General features: G+C 38.1%; 1 pseudogene; it reads left to right on the top strand.

The window, feature by feature from the left end:
• The window catches only part of LOC149243565 (protein ZINC INDUCED FACILITATOR 1-like), a 115,380-nt pseudogene that overhangs the window by 7,381 nt on the left and 87,023 nt on the right, over positions 1-20,976 (top strand).

The raw sequence follows: 20,976 nt of genomic DNA, 5'->3' as shown, positions 1-20,976 counted from the left end.
ATATATTAATTATAATAATATAATTATTATAATTTAGTTATATTAATTAATGTAATTTAATTATAGTAAAGGTTTTAATATTTGTTCATAATTTTAATAATTAATATTTTAATTATAGTAAAAATTTTAATATGTGTTCATAATTTTTAAAATAATAAAAACCTGTTCTAATAAATAGGAAAATAATATATAAAATAATAATTAAAAATCATATGTCGGCCTTTATTTATGAATTTAGGGTTCTTGTATTTATTTTCAGGTCGCAATTCTCTTCTCTCTCAATAATCTCTCATTCTTATTCTTTCTAATTTGTCCTGATGATGGACCCCCTTTGGGGTTTGAAACGTTTTTTTTTTTTTTTTAAATAAAAAATTAAAAAGGCAGAATGAACTGAAGACTGTGGTTAATCCGGATCATGAATCAAAAAACTCCCACAGAAGCCTAAAATCTAACACTCCTAATTTTTCATGTACCCATAAAAAGAAACATCCTTTTGCAATCAATATTTAATTATTGACTTCTCTTTAATACATACCAATATATAATAAAAAAAATCTATACAATTGATGTAAATATTAAATTTAACCAAGATATTACTACATAAAACATAATTTCCATATGTCAATTTATAATGTGGCACTTTTAACTTGTTATTAATTTTTAAAAGAATGGCTTGATTATGGTTAGAGCATTAAAATGCTTCACATCCAACCACTCATAAAGCCTAGACCAAGAAAATTTGCGTATGACGAAGTCAAGATTAAGTTTTTGGTATTATACGATGAAAAGACCACTTATTGAAATGATATGGAACTAGTTTCATTAGTCAAACTTATTTGTAGGTTTTATTTTATTGTTATTAATTTCTGGTGATTGTTAATCATTAAATTGTTATAAATATATTAAGCAAACATGTGCATTGACCAGCGCATTTTAAGGATGAGTGCTTCTCAACTGTATGTTTCAATACCACCCTAAGCAAAGTCTCCAATCCTTTAATTTTAGCAATTCAATATGTGTATTAGAAATTGTAAAATAAATTCCATAATCCATTAATTCCTAGATAAAGTTTCTTTTTTCAATTGGTTAAATTCATTGAAAGGGTCCCATTGGTACTTGCCAGTGATATTTAGTGTCTTCATAGATTTGGTCCAAATTTTTATTGACTTTTAATAAATGATTTTGCAAAAATCAAGTACTTTTATAGAATTAAATTTGTAATGTTTATCTAGAAAGCTTCTCACTCTTGGAATAGTTTTCAAATTATAGTAGTGTCTAGCATAAAATGAGTATGTTTGAGGTGCAAATTGTATGGACCAGTGCTATACTATATATATTTTTATAAAAATACCAAAACTATTTTTATAACTTCATAATTTTCATATAAGAGCAATTTTATGAACCAAAATTTTATTCCCTAGAATACTTTTATATCTTCCCTCAATATTGATTAAAATGCTTACCTTAAAAAAAACACCCTACTAATATTCTAAGTTGTTTTGAAACCCATGTTTAAGTTTATTGTAATTCATGTTGCATAAATCTAAACATGGGAATCTCAAATTTCATATAAAATGAATTTTGTCCCTAATGTCATAATGCATAACGTCACAAATCATAACATCACAAAGAATTAGTCAAAATATATTAACATTGGTATTTTAAAATATTTGGGCATAGCTTCAAAAATTAATTTAAAATATGCATTGGCCAAGGAACAATTAATTATTGTGAATTAATGGTTTTCCTATTGGTCCTGAGACTGACTCATGAGGTTGACGTTAATGCATGAAACATTCAAATCCTTGGAGATTCCCTACTAGTTATTCAATGATTGTGGAAGAAATTAACAATGAGTAATTTCACATTACATAACTGTATAATATTATTCATTCTCTCCTATCAATTTTCTCACATATTCACAGGGACAGGAATAGGATTGTTGATGGACTTTCTAAAGATGGAACAAGGGTGACTGCATAGATTTTTTTTTTGAAGTGGCTTTTAAGTAAACCAGGGTCCAGTCACATATGTCTATTGTTGAATTAGTGCAAATCCTAACATATTGTAAGACGTGTCAACTAAACTGGGCTGGTGTTTCAGTTTTGAACTGCTATGGATAACGCTTGATGTCTCTATTTCTGATCTGTGACATAAATCCACTCCATTTATGTACATGAATTTGGATCATAATACAATTAAATTTGTTTCTGCATAAAATTCTCTGATCTCCATTCATGACATTTGTGTACCCCCTCCATCTAATATTGACAATCAAGCCTACATTTCCATTTCTTCATAGTTTGAGAATCCATCTAAACATTGTACCTCATCCTTGGCAATTTCTATATGATAAACAAATAAAATATTTTCTACCCATATTGTTTCTTCTCATTCTGGAACAGATTCCCCTATCATGGACTGCAAAATCCTATAACATTCCAACTGTTTATTCTCAGACTTCACATGTAATTTCAGCTAATTCCTCTTACCTTTCAAAATTTCTAAAGCCATAATTATATCATCATCTAGGTTATCGAATTTGTCATCCCTGTGTGCAAGATCCATTGATATGATCCAGATCTGTCGGGACTACCCCAAGATCTATCGTAGAGGCAGATCTCACGGGGAAGAAAACAGATCCCACCCCCCATGAAATGTGTCCCAACATTCTAAATCAGATCCCAAAATAGCTGGCGTAGATTTTTGAATTAAAGCTTCCTTTGACTATTGATAGAAATAATATTTACAGTGCTTTAATTCAAAGAACAGGCTGAACATGCAGTCTCCAGAAGCATAGAGTAGCAAAATAAAATACATGTGCTGGATTAAATCCAAAACACCCACAATCATAGTGTAAAGACAAATTGTTCATAAAACATAACATCAAAGGGTATAAGCACAAGCATAGCAAATACTAAACAGTGACCATGCTAGCTGCAAGAGAAGGCTGTCTATGGTCATCCGGGGCAGGGACCCATCTTGAAACTGGGGTTTTGGTATTAGCAGGCTGAACAAACTCCCAAAGCTCAGACCCTTTTTGATGGCCAGGGCCAGGGTCACAAATATTTTTTTTATTTGTACTTGGTGTTCCCCTCCTTTACCTAGATCTCATCTTTTCAAAATATGGCAGGTCTGTATCCGTATCCTCGTAATTTAGATCTTTATATTTAAATATACTAGATCACATCTTTCTTCACTTCCACGACGTTTTTATAAGAATTTGAAATTTTGAATCAACATTGAAAGCAACGAATGCCACGAATGCACATTCAAGCTTTACTTTAGGATCAGCAAAAGTTACGGTTGTGCAAAGAGAGAGTTTGTTTAACAGTAGTTTTGAAGTTTGGAAGTTACTATTTAAAATGTATTAACTTCCCTTGTTTTCTATAGTCTTCTCATGGTACATATTTATGCTTAGAATCTTGAGTTTAGTTTTGTATGTTTTGAACAATGCCTTACCATATCTCCTTGCTCTTAGCAGTCTAAAAGAAGCACCAGGCATACCACGATATAGAAGATCAGGAAACTGCTTCTATACACCAATCTTCAGTTTTAAGTCAAAGCAACACTAGCCAATTTAGAAGCCCTATTAAACACCTTTTCAGAGGGTTCCATGTTCTTTGTAGAGACGCTGCAATCACAAGAAATGCAGACATAGGTGCAAACACGGGAAGTACCAACAAAGAAGATGCAAACACAGGGAGTGTTAACAGTGGAAGTCCAAACAAATGAAGCTCAAATACAGGAAAAGCAAACAGAAGAAGCGCAGAAAGAGGATGTGCAAATTGAGGAATCACAAAGAGGAGGTACAGAGACAAGAAATGAAGATCGAGAGTCAACAGAGTCACAGCCTCAGCCAAAGCAAAGTGTGGAATTGCATACCCCTGTTGTTATAGACATTTTTGTGCCTTACAGCATTGAGCATGAAATGTCCATAATCTAAGGGATCCAAAGTCCCTAAACATGTTGTTCCTACCCCTATAGGAACAAGGCTAACAAACCACAGCAATTCACAGAAGTTCTCCACCAGAAACTGCTCAAAAACAAGTCAATTCAGGATCATTTCAGTGGCTCCACTCGCTGTTTGCGCTGAATGTCAAAGCCAACACTAGTTACCTGCGCTGAATGTCAAAGGCAACACTGGCTACCTGCGCTGAGCGAGAATGGACATGTGGCAAGTTCATTTCTCAAGGTGTCAGAACCCATGAAGCTTCCAAAATGACACTTGCCTAAGGGAATTCGACTGGTGATGAGTAAGAGGTTCCAAATCTCCAAGTGGAAGCAAGAACCTCCAAGTGGAATCAAGAACTGACAGAGGGAGAGGACACTAGTCAGATCTCAAGCTGACTCATCCTCTCTCCAAACATCTATATATGGATCTCTCCTCCATGAGATCTAGAGGCTGGAATTTTGTTATTGCAAAGAATTGTTGTTGGTTTGAGATTGGAATCATTGGGTGCTTAATGCTTTGAAGGGGGTGAAGATAGGAATTCCATTTGCTGGGAAGGAGATGCTGGATTGGAGCCCTCTGGGTTGTATCTCTTCCTGAACCTTGTTATTCATCAATAAAGCTATCTTGGTTTCTCCTATATACTGATGTATTTTGATGTATGATTGCATTAGTATGTTTAGTTTATTTCTAATCCTGAACTAGTTATGAATATGAATCCATGTCTTGTGTAGTGTTCTCTTCTTGTGATCTTGTAGAAACCTCTTGAAGCTGGGCAAGCGAGAAGGCAAGTAGCTGGGAACTCTCCAAGAGAAGAGAAGCTGGATCGAGGGACAAACGGAAGACACCGGTTAGTCCATCCATCTCTCTTCATTCTTAATTCATAAAGGAAGAATACTAGAATAGCTGTCTCTGTTTGTTGCTAAGGCACTGTCACACCTTAGGTGGATAGGATCGTCCTGCATAGGCATTTTTCCCCACAACAAATTGGCGACTCCGCTGGGGATCAAACAAGTACTGTGACTCCTCATCTTGGTCAATCATCCAGTATTGGTCAACAGCAAATGGTTCAACAACCAGAGCTGGTTCAAACTCAACAACCCCCATTCCAGCAATCATATCAAGGACCTGAGCAACAAGTCTTTGTAAGTAATGGGCAGTCGCATTTCCAAAGCGGTAATAAACAACCATATTATAATGGTTATGCCCATCAACCTTGTCAAAGTTGCCAGCATCAAATACATTATGCTGGTATGCAAAGACCCACTGCTCAGGCGATTCCATCTTATCCTGGGTATGCTTCGCCTAACCTGAATCAACAGTTGACCTTTGTAGCAACTCTAGAATTACCAGATCTAAACCGGCTGACGAATGATCCAATTGCTTATGCCCCTTGGTGGCCAACGATTCCGCATAAACTTCCGTCAGATATTCCTAAATTTAATGGAAATCCAGGTGAAGATCCGTCAAATCATGTGATGACATTTCATCTGTGGTGTTCATCAAACACCCTGAATGATGATTAGATAAGACTTCGCCTTTTTCAAAGGACGTTAACGGGTCCAGCGGCAAAATGGTATATTGAATTGCCTAGAGCTTCGTTCAGCAATTTCAGTACCTTAGCCACGACTTTCTTAACCCATTTTCAATTACCGATAAGGTATGAAACGGGAACAGAAATCCTAACCAACTTCAAACAGACAACGGCCACTCACATATCTGATCATATACATGAGTGGTGACGTCGTCGTAGGATGGTAAAAACATACATTCCCGATCAGCTGTTAGCTGAATGGTTTATCAAGTCGTTACTTCCCGCTATAACGGAAGATGTGGCAAAGGGAGGAGTCATAACGGAAGAGCAAGTTATCGCTCGTGCGCAATATCTAGACTTGGTCTATACTCAGTCTGGCACGCTCTACGACAAAATACCTGACGCCCCTAGACCGGAATTCTCAATTCCTCCTCCTCCTAAATCAAACAATGACTCTCACGCCGGCGATGGCGTGATTGGAAAAACAGATACGAAATCGACAAAGGCTAAATCTAAAAAGGCCTGTAAGATTTCTAGTCAAAATGCAAATGAGGAACTTCTTGCCTCGGAAGTAAATGCCATGTCGACAGACAAGGGCAAACAACTGAAGCAACCAGGGGGCAAGAATAAAAAGAAAGGGAGAAAAAGGAAACCCCCTGCGGGGTGTCATATATGCGATGAGGATCATTGGACGAGAGATTGTCCACATATAGCTGAAGTTAAGAAACTCTTTAAGAGTTCAAAAACCCCAGCAGTTTTGACTGATCCATTTCCAAGCCCGGGAACCAAACTGGTTGCTAATCAAAATGCTTCCTGATCCCAAGTGCTTATGTTGTCTACCTCAAAGCAGCAGAATAATGCTTTGACAAGGAATAAAGATTACGGGAATCCACATCTGTCGAATAACAAGGCTAATGAACAACCTAGTAGTTCGACGACAACTTTGATCGAAGTTGTGCCACCCATCATTCCTGAACCAATGATAAAGTCGCCAAAGGGAGTAGTACACAAATCGACATTTAATCCTCGTGCCAAAGTAGCATAGAATTATAATATAGTAGAGGACCTGGCCCAATCGCCATCCGCTATGTCGACACTTGAGGTACCGCAAAATTGCCCCTCCCAAGAGCAAGCTTTATTATTAGCAATAGGTGGGATTGGCCCAATGGATTCCAATCTTGTGGCCTTTGATCATAAAGGATATGACCCTCAGTTACCAGCTCAACTAGCTTTCCTTATTCAAGTGAAAGCCCTCAACAAAACTGTTCATCGAACAATTATTGATGAGGGGGCATCTACATGTCTTATGTCGATGAGTTGCTGGAAAAATTTAGGCTCACCACCCTTGTCAAAATCGTCAACGATGTTAAAAGCATTTGATGGACGATCATACACTCCATACGGGATTTTAAGTAACTTGCAAGTTGAACTGGGGGGCAAAACAGTAGAATTTGATGTTGAAGTAATCGATGGAAACCTCAATTACAACATCCTACTGGGAAGGCCCTGGATATATGCCATGGCCGTAGTCGTGTCGACCTACTTCAGGAAGATTGCATTTCCCTTTCAAGGAGGAATTACAGTCATCGACCAACAAACTTTCCTCCCCGACAGTTCACAAGTTACGGGAAGCACTCCAACGATCCATGGAAGCAATCATTCGCTTCAAAATATTGGAGTAGGTCTCCTAAAAGACCCTGCCTTAATGGGTACTTTTGCCCTACCGCCTGCGAGTAATCTGGCGGAAGTAACCACAGTGGAAACCTACAATATGAAATCTTCTATATCTAATGGATTCGGAAGATTCCTAAACATTTTGTCAGCATGGATCATCGCCCTAATAGAAATACTGTAAATATAGTGGGCTCCGAGGACGGTTCTAATCTCGTGTCAACCTCGTTAAAAAATGAAACAAGGAATCATGAGGATAGTTCTTTTTCAACCTCATTAAAAAATGAAATCTCAAAGGTAAACCTCATTAAATCTCAAAGGTAAACCTTCATTCCAACCACCAAGTTGAATGCAATGAAGCTTGGGGGGCATGCACCTCGATTTGCGTTGTTATGCTGGGGGCATGCAAACTTATCATCGAGCAGTTTTAACACACAGTTCATGCTCGTTAAAAAATAAACGCAAGATCCGAGCAGTTTTAGCACATAGTTCATGCTCGTTAAAAAATAAACATAAGACCGAGCAGTTTTAACGCGGACTTCATGCTCGCTAAAAAATAAACATAAGCAATGAGAAAGTGTTTCCACCAGCGTTTAAGCTCATTTTAAAATAAAAAATGAACCTACCCGGTAAATAACCACTGTGAATGTAACTTTATCAGCCATTAAAGCCTTGGTCGTGTTTGCACCGTCACCTCCACTTTTCATTTGGCCGATCGTTCACCTCCATATGATTGTTTACCCATTTTGAGGAACAGCTGCGAAGAGTGATTTCACCTAGCCATCCTTGTGACACTGCCGTGATTGGAAAATTCCAACCTGTACTTGGAATCAGCTGCTAACCCTGTTTATCACTCGTTCCTCAAAAGACGAGTCTTCTTTAAGCTCTTTTCATCTGACTCGTAAAATATGAAAAGATTGCCGAGTTTTGGCCTTCCAGCTCGTTAAAGCGACCGGAAGAGCTATCCCTCCTCTAGATTTTAATCTTTTTGGACCTAAGGGATTATTGCACAAAAATATCGAGCGCTTGTTTTGTTCGGCTCGCTAAAAATATCGAAAACTCATCCCTTCTGTATTGTTTTATACTTTTTCGGACTAAAGGGATTAGGTGACGAAAAAGGACTTTGGGAGTTAACTTTATGTACCTTTTAAAACTCTCTAAAAATGAAAAGGACCGAGTTATCTTTGTCGTTAGACTCGTTAAAATCATTAAATAGCGACAAACTTGTCTTTAGACGAGAACGAGTTTCACTATCGCTAGGCTCGTTAAAACATAGCGATGGGCTTGCCCGAAGGGCAGGTTATAGAACAAGCATATGTTATCCTCCTCAAGCTTGACAAAAATAAAGAGGTACTGGTCAGCAATGACTGGGGAAAAATTGGGAGAAACTAAAGAAAACTTTGATGGTAGCAAGTCGCTCTTGAACATGACACTTTTCCTCCGTACCACAATCAGGTTGGGTTGTTTCATTCACCGGTCACATCCATGGTCTCGCCATACCACCCATATTTTGGGTAATGCTACCAATCCATCGCATCAGTGTCGCCATATGTTCAAGAGAAGTCGTTCAGAAAAGTCAACCGTGTCCCATCCACTGCCATACATTATCCTTCATCCTTTCATGACCGCCACCCTGAATCATATGTCACAGATCATTTTCACCTCCATCAAAATCATTAGCTTCGTTCCGTGTCATTGATGTGGGATTCATTAAGGCCCTCCTTTGATGGATCGCTTCTTGTTGACATCAGCTTATTATCCAAGAAGTTGATCTAGGAACAACCCCTTCAGTACTTTGAAGCTTGCATGCCTCAATGGCAAGTTTCTCACTTCCGGCGACAGGTATACATCAATGACTTTCGACCGAAAGATTTTGCGTGGTGTTCGACGCCAAGTTCTTTATTCACACCACGTGAATTGTACTGCAGTACCTTGAGGGTCATTATCATTATCGGTGATTCCTCTCGCGCTTGTTAACGGTTTACATCATTGACCGGTAATCAGGCGATGTCTTTCCATGTTCGACTTCAGAACAATTCTCACATGGATCGACTTGTACTTAGAGTGAAGATCGAACGAGTTTGAAGACCCCGGATCTAGTTTCATCCATCCGGGCTGCGATATATATTCAGGAAAGATAAAGACATTGACATGTACATCCTTGCAGCAGATAATCATCCTACTCAAAGGATGATAATTTCATCAAAATTATCAGTCTACCATCAGACGATTGTCTGTTCTAAGTACAGAAAAAATGAATTTATAAAGCTGAGCATGGGAATGCCCGCCTCAGTTAGATCATGAAAGAAGTATGAAAAATAATGTATTGTATTGTATCTTATTACAGGTCTCCTCTCAGCATTGGATGAACTTCAGATCCCCCTGATAAAGCATTTCACCCGATAAACGGCCTCATACTTCAGGGGGAAACTGTTATAGACATTTTTGTGCCTTACAGCATTGAGCATGAAATGTCCATAATCTAAGGGATCCAAAGTCCCTAAACATGTTTTTCCTACCCCTAGAGGAACAAGGCTAACAAACCACAGCAATTCACAGAAGTTCTCCACCAGAAACTGCTCAAAAACAAGTCAATTCAGGATCATTTCAGTGGCTCCACTAGCTGTTTGCGCTGAATGTCAAAGCCAACACTGGCTACCTGCGCTGAATGTCAAAGGCAACACTGGCTACCTGCGTTGAGCGAGAATGGACATGTGGCAAGTTCATTTCTCAAGGTGTTAGAACCCAGGAAGCTTCCAAAATGACACTTGCCTCAGGGAATTCGACTGGTGATGAGTAAGAGGTTCCAAATCTCCAAGTGGAAGCAAGAACCTCCAAGTGGAATCAAGAACTGACAGAGGGAGAGGACACTAGTCAGATCTCAAGCTGACTCATCCTCTCTCCAAACATCTATATATGGATCTCTCCTCCATGAGATCTAGAGGCTGGAATTTTGTTATTGCAAAGAATTGCTGTTGGTTTGAGATTGGAATCATTGGGTGCTTAATGCTTTGAAGGGGGTGAAGATAGGAATTCCATTTGCTGGGAAGGAGATGCTGGATTGGAGCCCTCTGGGTTGTATCTCTTCCTGAACCTTGTTATTCATTAATAAAGCTATCTTGGTTTCTCCTATATACTGATGTATTTTGATGTATGATTGCATTAGTATGTTTAGTTTATTTCTAATCCTGAACTAGTTATGAATATGAATCCATGTCTTGTGTAGTGTTCTCTTCTTGTGATCTTGCATAAACCTCTTGAAGCTGGGCAAGCGAGAAGGCAAGTAGCTGGGAACTCTCCAAGAGAAGAGAAGCCGGATCGAGGGACAAACGGAAGACACCGGTTAGTCCATCCATCTCTCTTCATTCTTAATTCATAAAGGAAGAATACTAGAATAGCTGTCTCTGTTTGTTGCTAAGGCACTGTCACACCTTAGGTGGATAGGATCGTCCTGCATAGGCATTTTTCCCCACAACACCTGTGATAAAGAATATTCAAAGGGGTCAACCTTCAGAAATCTTAGGAGCCATTATAATAGTTACAATCAGCAAGACTCCCTCATCAGCATACCCAAGAATTACTTCCTCTAGAGTTATCTATGTGTATTCTATTGACCACTAGAGGAAGAAGAAGCTCCTCTAAGTGACCAGTTCTTTAGCAGTTCAAAAAAAACCATTAGGAAAGGGAAAACAATGAAGACGAAGATAGGGAAAATAGAAGAATCCCCAACAAAACAATTAATGATTTGGGATGTTTCAAAACTAAATCAATAAGAATTCGCTGATGAAATAGCAGACTCGATTGGTGCCTATGCACATGCAAATAGATGGTCTATTAAAGATTCGGATTCCATCAAAAGCAAAAAGAGAAAATTGAATCTCTTGAAGCCAAACTACAACAACAGGAATCTCTCAGTGAAAAGGAATATCAACAGCAAACTAATCTTCTACAACCACGGCATCAGGATTAGCTTCAAGAGCTTGAAAAGTGCCTGAAACAGGAGTGTGCACAACTACACGAAGCATCAACAAAATGATTTCTAGCATTACAGCTAAGAAGGACAATAAAATAAATCAACTGCTTTTACAGATCAAAGACCTCCAGGAATATCAATCAAGTTTAGTTTTTCTAAATATTGAGACAATCAAATCAAACACACAGCTGAAAGAATCTCAAGAACAGTTCTATCAAAAACTAAGTCAAATCCAAAAATATAACAAGACACTTAATGACTTTTCTCATGCTATCAAGGCAAAGTTATCCGAAGACAACATAGCAAAGAATGCTTTCGGAAACTAAAACACTGGCAGATAAAATACAAATTAGCTCCAACCAACATTTCAAGAATATCAGAGGAAGAAATGGCTAGTCGCAGCGATCAGTGCGAGCTGCTGTTAAGGAAGTCCGTGACGTATCATGAAAACTGCCCCGGTTGCAAGGTGGAGCAGCTCAAAGAGATGCGAAAAGGTTATCCTTTAAAGGAATTAACCCTTGTCGGATTGCTCGTACTCTACAATTAAACTTTGTTTTACCGAGACAGCGATGTGAAATAACTTGGAATTTTCATGAGTTGTAAAAGAGGCGCGTTGAGCAGATGCTCACCTTATGATTTTTCAACCGCAGCGGACCTTTCAAAAGATCCGTAATCTTAGTAGCGACAAGTGGCATATCGCGTAAGAGGACACACTCTTATGACGTCAGGGACTCGAAGAATGTCCCGCTAACCCTTCCGATATCTTGCATGTTTCCATTTCTTTATTTCATGGTAAGGGATTTCCACATCGCTGAGACAGAAGATATTGGATACTATGCAGGCTATATAGGATCATCCTTCATGTTTGGGCGATTTTTGACTTCTATACTTTGGGGGATTGCGACAGACAAGTATGGACGCAAACATATATTGCTTATTGGTGTTTTTTTTTTTTTTTAATAGTTGTATTCAATACCCTATTTGGGTTGAGTGTTAATTTTTGGATGGCCATCTCAATGAGGTTTCTTCTTGGTAGCTGCAATGGAATGTCTGGTCCAGTGAAGGCATATGCGTCAGAAGTATGCAGGGAAGAACACCAAGCTTTGGGCTTATCAATCGTTGGTACAATGTGGGGGATAGGTTTGATCATTGGTCCAACATTTGGAGGGTTCTTTGCTCAGCCCGCAGACAAGTTTTCAGATATATTCTCAAGAACCTCTGGGAATTGGTGTATGGCTGATAAGGTTTTCACGCAACAGAATTCAACCACAATTTTTTTTTTTTCACGAGCGTAGGGCCTATGAGGTCGAAGGGTTTGAACAATGGCTCTGATACCAAGTGTAAGGACCATATCCAGACTATATACATTTTATTTTTTTTTTAAACAACAAATACAACCAGAAAAGAAACGCATTGAAATTCAAATTTATTTAGCACACACATTCCTGCCACCCATTTCAGGAAACATATCATAACATTTTCATACTTTTAACTAAGATCAATAGTAATGAAATACATATGTACCGTTCACCAGAAGGCGAGACTCCACTTGCTCTGTTGTTGCTGGTATTCCCTTGTAGCTGGCCACCTCCACGAGTGAATGATGACGCACTTGATCCGAATGCGAATACCCACCGGCTAACCTCCCATCCTACTCCTTGGGTACTCTTCTTCCCCGCGGACCCCCGAGTTGCAATGGGGTTGTAAAATGTAGGAAAGCACTAGCTGGTAGAGGAGAGCACACCTTGGCTCCAGAGTCCCCTCTCTAAAATCCTCTATCTCACCAAACTCACTATAGCTTCGTAATCACTGCTCTGACATCATCTCATCCATCCAACAATAGGGTTTTCCCCCAAAAACGTCCCTTCTCCCATGGCTTGCCCCTTCTTTTATAGGAGTCCTCATAGGTGACACTTGTCATGTCATGCATAATTAATTATTTTTTTATAATTCAATAGCTTGATTATTCACCCACCCATGTGTCATTCTCACATCAAGGGTCTCCCAAAATTATTTACTTAAATTTTTATTTAAAACTAATATTTTCCTCACCTCAACAAGATTCCTATTTCTTCTCCTAGTTGTCTCTTTATTCCCCCCTTTTATTCCTTAATTTGTGTTCATTACTTGAAGTCAATTAATGAGTCAAGATTTTATCCCCAATCTACTCTCTAATTTAACTCAGGTTATCTTTTAGATGGATATTCTTATGTTGGTTGTTGACACATGGAGCTTCTCTACATTTCTCTAAATTTAATTTAATATTCTCATTTTAATTCACCTTCCTCTTTTCTTAATTAGGTTTAAATTAGTTTAGGATTTATCTTTATCCTTACAATTATGTTTATCTTTCCCCTTTTTCCTAATTAAACCACATAATCTTCCTAGTATTTTCCAAAATGGGAAGGGTAGAGTTTTTAAGGTACTCTATTTTAATTCTTCCTATGATCCTCCCTATTCCAAGTTTTATTTTTGATTTAATTACATTGGTTTCTAATCATCATTTACCCTTGATGTAAATTTACCTAGTTTTCATTCCTTGCTTATATTTATTTATTATTATTTATTTTTATTGATTCCAAGGATGCCAAGTTTGGTTGTGCCCTTCAAGAACTTCCCTAGAAGTTCCAAGGGTGCCACACCTAATAGTTTATTTGTGATGCCAAGGGTGCTAGTTTGGTTGTTCCCTTCAAGAACTTCCCTAGAAGTTCCAAGGGTGCCACACCTAGTAGTTTATTTGTGATGCCAAGGGTGCCAAGTTGGTCATGCCCTTCAAGAAATTCCCCTGAAGTTCCAAGGGTGCCACACCACTTTCCCTTCAAGCATCCAGTGACTACGAGGGGAAAGTATAGTGCAACATCATAGACCACTATCATCTCCTATGTTGCCTGCTATAGTGAGACTAATGGTGTCGGGGATCAAGGAATCCACCTTGATGCGCGCCCCCTGGTAAAGTCCTCATGAGCGACCCAAATTTGGGACCTGCCCTCATGGCATCGTGATCTTCAAGGCGAAGATGTTTCAACCCTTCCAGCCCAAGTCACGGCGAGAGTGCTAGTGGGTGAGATCAGGGACTCTGTCCCACCCCTCCCATGTAGTTCCATCCACTTGTACAACCCCATCACCCATATGTGAGTCATTTGGTCAAGCAACTAATCTATGCCTGCAACCATTAATATATCATCAGAATATAGTTAAACATATATGGCAAATTCCAAGATCGACTTAGACTTTCAAAGATAAAATAATATGAATTTTCATCAAACCAAGTGTCATCAACTCGTCATATGCGAGTGCCTCTGATGGTTTCCTGCCATACTCAATAATCATTAGTAACAAGGTTTTTCAATGTTAGTCATTGTCATAATAGCATCATTAACAATTCCTAGTCATTCACATCATTGTCCATTGTAAGCCTGAACTAAAGAAAGTAGTCAACATAGGGGACACATCCATCATGGCTATCATCATTAAACATCAATGGAAACATACATGTTCATTAAGCTCTCAACGTCGTAACATCAATAGAAATATACCTATTCATCAAATTTATCATCATCATGCTTTTAGTAGAGAGCATACATATTCTTTACTACCCTCATCATCATAAATTCAAATAGAGACCAAACTTAACTATTTAATGTTGCAATCATCAAAATACCGATAGATAAGATACATAACCATTCATGCTATCATGATATCAATGGAAAGCATTCATAAACATCACAACCATGAATATCTCAATCGCTAATAATAGTGTCATGTGCCCGGTTCCTCAACCTGAGGTCCTCCTAGAATAAAGTATCTAAGATAATGTCATATTAGGGTCAGAAAACTAGAGTGGGCACTACATCAATGAACCAGGACATATTTCAGAAGAAGAAGATGAAGTAAACTTTGTCAAGAAGCTTCAACAGGGTTCCGGAAGATTTAGAGGTAAACTACCCTTCAAATGTTTTTCCTGTGGTAGAGTCAGTCATTATGCTACCAAATGTCCTCATAAAGATAAATATGATAAAGGGAAGGAATCTGCAAAATGGAATAGAAAACAAATTGTAAGTAAAAAGAGTTACTATACTCATGAAGATAGCGATGGTTTATCAAATAGTGATGAAGATGAAAATAGTAATGACTACAGACTTCTTATGGCTTATGACGATGATAATTTTTGGGATGCTTTAGAAGAAGATGACCTTCACGAAGAAATCTCTAAACTCAAAATCTATTTAGAAGAAAAGAATATGATTATAGATACCTTGACATACCAACTTGATGAAAAAGAAAAACACAATGAAAAACTAGAATGTGAAATTGTGGGTCTAAGAAAGGATCTTGAGAAAGAAAAATCTCTCAATCTTAGATTTGCTAAAGGATCATAAACCTTAAATGAAATTATGTTATGAAACCAGCTCAAGAAAAGATAGATCAACGCCTTAGAATTCAGCCTCTTCGAGGGGGCAACCTCCTTTACATTACATAAATGAACAATTCTTGGATGATTCAAATGACAAAACCTCCTTTCTATATATAGGAGTCTAAGGAGTCACAATATAATCCAGCCGACCTAACAATAATAATATAAAGCCACAAAAATAACAATAGAGGGATTCTATGGGGCACAGAAATAACAATATGGGGGTAATAGGGGCACAACAATATAAATAAGGGGTATAACTACAATAGTAATGGGGTAATCACTAGTATTATAGGGACCCAACATGCCCCTCTCCTTCAAAAAAGTGTTTTCCTCAATGCTTGAGTAATTCTGGATACTTCTGCATAAAATTCTCATCCTCCCATGTGGAATCTTCAGCGGATAAGTTCTTCCACTTGATAAGATACTCTGAAATTGATCGATTTCGTAGCTGTCGAGTTCTTGTTTCTGTGACTGCTTCCGGTTCCAATATAATTTTTCCTTCCTCGTCAAGTTCTGGAAATATTGTTTGAATTGGGAGCTTGTCGCCTATAACCTTCTTTAAACATGAAACATGGAAAACTAGGTGCAATCGAGAAGCTGCAGGAAGCTCCAATTTGTATGCCATAGTACCAATCTTTTGCAACACCTTGTACGGACCATAATATTTTGATGATAGTTTATTATCCTTCTTAGCTTGCTTTAGGGACATTTGCTTATATGGTTGTAGCCGTAGGAATACCCAATCACCTACATCAAAACTTCTTTCACTGCGATGTTGATCTGCCTGTTGTTTCATTCTATTTTGTGCCAACACAAGGTTATCCTTTAAGAGTTGGAGGACTTGTTGTTGATGTTCGATGTGATGTTCCACTGCCTGAACCTTAGAATTTTCTCTTAAATATGATGTGATGGATGGTGGTTGATACCCATAAAGTGCCATAAATGGGGTCATTTTTGTTGTTGTATGGAAGGAAGTGTTATACCACCATTCAGCCAGAGGCAACCATTTGACCCATTGTGTCTGTTTATCAGATACAAAGCAACGAAGATATCCTTCCAAACATTTGTTTACTATCTCAGTTTGCCCATCAGATTGAGGATGATAAGATGAGCTATGAGCTAACTGAGTACCAAGACAAGAAAATAATTATGTCCAAAAATTTCCAGTGAAAATGGGATCTCTGTCACTTACAATAATCTTTGGGTTTCCATGTAGCTTTTGAACTGTTTCCATAAATGCAGTAGAAACTGTACTGGCTTTAAATGGATGTGATAATGCACAAAAGTGTGCATACTTGGTAAGTCTGTCAACTACCACCATGATGACACTCTTTCCCTCAGACTTGGGTAAACCTGTGATAAAATCCATTGAAACCTCCTCCCAACGTTGGCTTGGAATGGATAAAGGTTGTAATAGACCCGGTGTCTTAATTGTTTCAACTTTATTTTGTTGGCAAACCAAACATTCTGCCACAAACTTTTGAATATCTGATTTAAGGCCATCCCAAAAAAATTCCTTCTTAACCCTGTGGTAAGTTTTTAAAAATCCTGAGTGCCCTCCTAAGGGAGAAGTGTGCAATTCCATAAGAATCTTTTGTTTTAGCTGGGAATTCTTACAGAGGTATAAGCGATCTTTGTACCATAACGAATCATTTTGCCAGCTAAATGTATCAGAAGTACTGGAATCTTGTTGTAGCTTTCGAATAAGTGCCCACACTTCTTCGTCATTCTTCCATTCCTCCCTTGCTTCGTTTATCCAATCTGGTTGGATAATAGAAATGGCACACAACAATGCTTCCACATCCTCATCCTTTCTTGAGAGTGCATCTGCCACCACATTTTGCTTCCCTTTTTTGTAGATGATTTCAAAGTCATAACCCAACATCTTTGTGACCCACTTTTGTTGCTCTTCAGAGGATAATCTTTGTTCTAAAAAGTATTTAAGGCTATCATGATCCGTTTTTACCTTGAAGTGTCTTCCCATTAGGTAGGGTCGCCATTTCTTAAGTGCATGGAGTATTGCCAACATTTCCTTCTCATAAATAGCTTTGCTTAAAAACTTTCCCTTGATTGGACGACTTTCAAAAGCAATGGGTCTTTCATCTTGCATTAGAACAACACCAATTCCATTTCCTGAAGCATCACATTCCACAATAAAGGTTTTTGTGAAGTCCGGTGTAGCTAAGACCGGTGCTTGGCACATTGCCTCTTTAAGATGTTCAAAGGCCTTTGTTGCTTCCGGAGTCCATGAAAATGAATCTTTCTTCAATAATGTTGTTAGAGGTGCTGCTATTCTCCCATAATTCTTAACAAACTTGCGATAATACCCTGTCAACCCAAGAAATCCTCGCAGATGCTTTATGGATGTGGGGATTTTCCATTCCTTAATGGCTTTAATTTTGCTAGGGTCTACCTTAACTCCTTCATGAGATACAATATGACCCAAATATTCCACCTCCTGGACTCCAAAGAAACATTTGGATCTTTTGCATATAATTGTTTCTCCTCCAATAGTTGTAGCACCCTGTCAACATGTTCAACATGATCCTTCCAAGACTTGCTGTAGATTAGTATATCATCAAAAAATACTAACACAAATTTTCTAAGGAATGGTTTGAAAATTGAATTCATCAAACCTTGAAATGTTGAAGGTGCATTGGTAAGGCCAAAAGGCATGACCAAAAATTCATAATGACCCTCATGAGTTCTAAATGCCGTTTTCGGAATGTCTTCAATCTTCATTCTGATTTGATGATATCCCGAACGAAGATCCAACTTGGTGAAGTAAATTGATCCATGCAATTCATCCAGTAATTCATCAATGACAGGAATGGGGAACTTATCTTTAATAGTGAGCTTGTTGAGCTCCCTATAATCTGGACACATGCGCCATGATCCATCCTTCTTGTGCACCAATACTACTGGAGCTGAGAAAGAACTTTGACTCGGTTGAATTATACCAGCCTCTAGCATTTCTGCAACCATACGTTCAATTTCACTTTTTTGGACATAGGGATATCTGTACGGCCTGATGTTTGGAGGAACACTTCCTGGAATCAGATGAATAGCATGATCATGATCACGCATAGGTGGGAGACCTTTGGGAGTCTCAAATACCTTGGAATGATTGTCCAGGACTTTTTGGAGATCTGGAGCAATAGATGATTCCAATGTGGAAACATCTAGCGAACATAATTGTGCAATTACACCTCTTTGCTCCTTTTTTAGAAGCTTAGTCATGCCATTAGAGCTGATTATCTTTCCTGGTTTCCCTGCAATACCCCTTAATTCAACTTCCTTTCCTTCCACAGAAAATTTCATGAAAAGTTCTTGAAAATTAAAAGCTATTGTACCCAAGGATTGTAGCCATTGGACTCCTAGTACAACATCGACACCTCCCATTGGAATGGAAAGCATTGGGCTAGTCAATACATATTCTCCCATGGATAGCTTGATATTATGGCACTTTCCAGAACAATTTATTGTTCCTCCATTTGCAATCATCACTTGACACTCTGGTGCTGGATATAGGAAGCAATTCAATTCTTTTGCTACCCTACAATGAATAAAATTGTGGGTGCTTCCTGAATCAATCAACACTATTACCTTTTTCTTCTTGATTTGTCCTTCTATCTTGATGGTTTGAGGAGTGGTAATTCCCGCCAATGCATTACAAGATATGGTCGGATTTATTTGTTCTTCATCTAGGCTTTGTTCCTGGAATATATCCTCTTCTTTTGACCTTTCTTGCTCCTTTTCTTCTTCCTCTTCACAATCTATGTAGAATAATTTCTTCTCAGCACACTTATGACCTTTTGTGTATTTGCTATCACAATTGTAACAAAGCCCTTTTGCTCTTTTTTCTTCCAATTGTTGTGGTGTCAACCTTGTAGGTTGTGGAAGACTAGGGGCAACAACACTTCCATCTTTATAGTTGTGAGTGGTATGCTTCCTAGTTGCCATAATTTTGCTTTCCATTTTTCTTGCTAACCTGAATGCCTTCTCTAATGAATCAGGTTCCCAAAGGCGAACATCATGTTGGATATTATCCTTTAAAGACCCTATGAACACATCAATCCTATGCTCCTCTGGAATATCTTTTACCCTTATGTTCAATTTTTGGAACTCCTCAATGTGCTCCATTATTGAACCCTTTTGTTTGAGACTTATCAATTGGCTAAAAAAAGTGTTGCTTTTTGTATCCTCATAATGTGCTATCAATTCTTCCGTAAAAATTGCCCAAGTGATAAATTGTTTACGAGAACAAAGCCATTGATACCATACAAACTGATTTGGTTCCAAATATACAGTTGCCATACGTACCTTTTGTGCGTTTTGCACATTATTGAGATCGAAGAATTGCTCCATCTGTAATATCCATGTGGCGGGATCCTTGCCATCAAAATTCCTCATATCGATTTTTGGAATATGGTGATTCTTCGATCCAACATTAGCATCTATGGAATCATGATTAACATTTCTTTTGTTCTCATCATGGGTTTCCTTTACTACCTTTTCACCATTAGTAAGTATTTCTTGTAGAAAATTTGTCAAATCTGTCTTCAAATCTGCCATGCTTGTCTTCAAATTTGTGTTCAAATCTATCTTCAAATTGTCCATCTTAGCTTCCACGCCATTTATCTTAGCTTCCACACCATTTATCTTAGCATCTGTTAACTTTTGTGAGCGTGACATTTGTTGCACTTGTTCTTGTAATTTTGATATATCATGTAGCATTTCTTCCTCTTCTTCATGAGTCATGCTAGAGCTTTCAGGTTCCTTACTAGGTGTTTGCATTTTCTTTCCTCGGGGCATCAGTTACCGATAATAATGCTCTACTATGCCCTTTGAACCTTCAAAATAAATTTTCAAACCAAGCTTAAGCAAAAATTTAAAAACATCTACACACCTTTTTCACTTTGTAGGAGCTCGATATTTCCTCTGATGTATCTCTGTACTTTCCAATCATCTAGTTCTGAATTTGTGACCTGTAGTAGCTCTCTGTGTCCTCTTTCCAATGCCACTAGTCTGATTCAAATTGGATTCTCCAAAAAAGAGTTATGCACAATCTCCCAAGATGACCTGATTATAGACCTTTCCAGAAGAGCGAAGTTGTATGAAGTGTCATGTGTACAATTTTCGATATTTGGTTCTGAAAATAATATACAAGAAACTACAGGCCGTCCTCTTTCTGTAACTTCTTACGAAATTTCAATCTAATTCCCAGAGAGAAAGTTATGACAATTTTCCCAGGTCACCTGTTTTGAATGTAATTCAGGAGTCTGTAAAAAGACCAACTTCCTCAGATCATATCTCTGAAAATATAGCGTGAAAAGCTCTGAAATTTGGTCCCAAGGTTCAGCGCGATTTCTTCTCAAATGGGTTTTTATTGCAACTTCTGAAACGTCACAGAAAAAAAGTTATAGCGA

Source organism: Pinus tabuliformis, chromosome 8, assembly GCF_031772625.1.
Source record: "Pinus tabuliformis cultivar Carrire ecotype Pingquan chromosome 8, CPIR1, whole genome shotgun sequence".
Classification (NCBI taxonomy): domain Eukaryota; kingdom Viridiplantae; phylum Streptophyta; class Pinopsida; order Pinales; family Pinaceae; genus Pinus; species Pinus tabuliformis.
This window is presented reverse-complemented; position numbering and strand designations above follow the sequence as displayed.